Source organism: Chrysochloris asiatica, unplaced genomic scaffold (genome assembly GCF_000296735.1).
Source record: "Chrysochloris asiatica unplaced genomic scaffold, ChrAsi1.0 scaffold00066, whole genome shotgun sequence".
In the NCBI taxonomy this organism is placed as follows: Eukaryota; Metazoa; Chordata; class Mammalia; order Afrosoricida; family Chrysochloridae; genus Chrysochloris; species Chrysochloris asiatica.
Genome location: NW_006408584.1, coordinates 1768003 through 1770553, shown reverse-complemented (window position 1 = coordinate 1770553; position 2551 = coordinate 1768003). Strand labels below are relative to the sequence as shown.

Below are 2551 nucleotides of genomic sequence, written 5' to 3'. Positions count from 1 at the left end.
CCATCAACCTGGAGATGAGAAAGAGAAGAGGAAAGGTTGTATGGTCCGAAGTGTGGTAAGACCTGGGGACTTCTGAGTCCATGGACAAGGACATAGCCACAGAGGGCTAGAGCTGACAGTAAATTTTCCAAAGGATATTAAGTGACAGGAGATGCACAAGAATGCCTAAACTTTCAGATAGTACCCAATCGACCTAGTTTCGATGGCTTTATTATTAGACCTCGACTAGAGGAAGATAAAAACATTTTGATAAAGGAAACAAGTGTAAATTTTCATAATTTGATGAACTTGACCTATACTTATGGATGTTGCTGTTGTTGTTGTTGTAAAGTGCCGTCGAGTTGGTTCCGACCCATAGCGACCCTGGACAGGGTTTCCGAGGCTGTAAATCTTTACAGGAGCAGAAAGCCTCATCTTTCTCCCACAGAGCAGCTGGTAGTTTCAAACTGCTGATCTTGCAGTTCGCAGCCCGAATCGTAACCACTATGCTACCAAATGTAGTAGTTCAAAATACCAACTGAGAGAGAAGGAGTCTCCAAATCAAGGATCAATCCTATCCCCTCTGTACACAGGGCTGATAGGGATGGACAACTTAGACATTGGCTGCCTAAAATGTGGGGGCCTATAAAGGCACAAAGTGGTTTACAAGGTTTTTGTTTTGTTTTGTTTTTTGTCACTGCTCATGGTTTATTTGGTGTTTTAGTTGGTACGACAGATAGTCACAATGTTTTTATGTAGATCTTTTTACATTATATGGCAATGTACACTACTCTGATAAATATAGTACACAAAATAAGATCTTTTAGGACAATTATGCACAAGACATGCAGTATTGGATTTACACATTGGAGCCCAGGATGTGATTGGAAAAATACATTGGACTAGGCATACTGAGTGTAAGAACTAGAATTGGCATAACACACAGTAACCACATTCTGGTTTGAAGGGCAGTGGCAGGATGGTAACACTGGCAGTGGTGTCTCAGAGGTGGTTGGAACTGTTTTATACTAACCAAATTACAACTACACCAGGTTTAGTATTATCCACCATCAGGAGATAGCTATAGGGTTTCATGAAACATTCCTATGTCTGACTTTAGGAAAAAAGATGTTATTCCTTGGACATAATTTTACTGCTTTAATCTCAGATCAGATAAAAAGGACAACATGTACAACCCCACAACTAAAATCCCTTTGGCAGCCTAGACAGTGCAGTGGTATGACAGCAGATTTAAAACTGCAGCTCTTTCTGGATGCGCCACAGTGTATCTGTGCTCTTCTTCAGACGGGCCTCTTCTCCAGAGTCAGCGCCACCTTCACAACATCTGAGATCCCATTTTGTCCCAAGATGCAAGGAACACTAAGGAAGACCTTATCTGTAATCCAATAGAGTCCCTTAATCATGGTGGAAATTGGTAGTACCCGCATAAGATTCTTCATTATGCTTTCTGCCAAGTCTGCCACAGGGAGTCCAATGGCCCAGGAGGTATAGCCTTTCCGTTTGATCGCCTCATAAGCACTGTCAACCACCTGTTTGTGAACCGCCTTTCACTCTTCCTTACCTGCATCAGATTTTTCAGGGAGATACCAGCAACGTTCACGCCACTCCAAAATAGCATGCCACTCCATGTTCTCCAAAGACCCACCCGTGGCAGCTTAGTGGGTGAACTCCCAGCCTCTCCCCCATTAGGAAATGGAACCATGCTGAATCCAGATTGCAGTCACTACCAATAACACGGTTTTGGAGAAAGCCATTTATCTTACAAGCAACATAGGTAAGGCTATCCACGGAATTAGAAACAACAAGCAGTTTACAGTTTGGGATGTATTTCACAACATTAGTAATGATAAATTTAAAGGTGTTCACATTACGCTGGACCAAATTAAGACGGCTTTCTCCTTCTTGTTAACGTGCTCCAGCTGTGATAATAATCACCTTGGGATTTGCAGTGACATTATAGTCTTTGCCAGAGACAATTTTTGGTGTTTGAAGGGAAAGCCTGCCATGTTGAAGATCCATCATCTCTCCCTTCAGTTTGGCTTCAATGACATCAACAAGAGCACATTCATCTGCCAAGTCCTTCATTAAGGTGCTGATGGCACATGCCATGCCAACAGCACCAACCCCAACAACTGTAATCTTATTCTGGAGGGTCTGTTCTTCCTTAAGAAGAGTCTGAATCAGCTGATCCTTGAGAGTTGCCATGGTGGTTTTGGAAGAGGAAGAATCAGGAGTGCACATCAGGCAGGCAAGTGAGGGCAACAAGCAGTGGCAAAATCCAGGCTCCGCAGCAACAGCTCTGAGACCTGATTTACAAGTTTTCAGAATGTGCAGGGGAAGGTAGAATCCCCACTGGATAGTTTTCATATTGTCTAGACTAGTCTGGTGAAAGGAGATGGGGATAAGATTCTTATGATTTAATAATGAGTAATTATTACCATGACTAATTGCGACTGTCACAATTGTAAAGGTAGAAGTTTTGTAACAAAAAGGGGGGAGTAGTAAATCTGGTGTGGCTCTGTGGGTTAATGCGCCAGATTGCAAAGCCATC

At 42.7% G+C, this 2551-nt stretch overlaps 1 pseudogene; it reads right to left on the bottom strand.

Moving 5' to 3' along the window:
* Nucleotides 1–1230: 1230 nt before the first annotated feature.
* LOC102832372 lies at nucleotides 1231–2205 on the bottom strand (annotated as a pseudogene).
* Nucleotides 2206–2551: the final 346 nt, after the last annotated feature.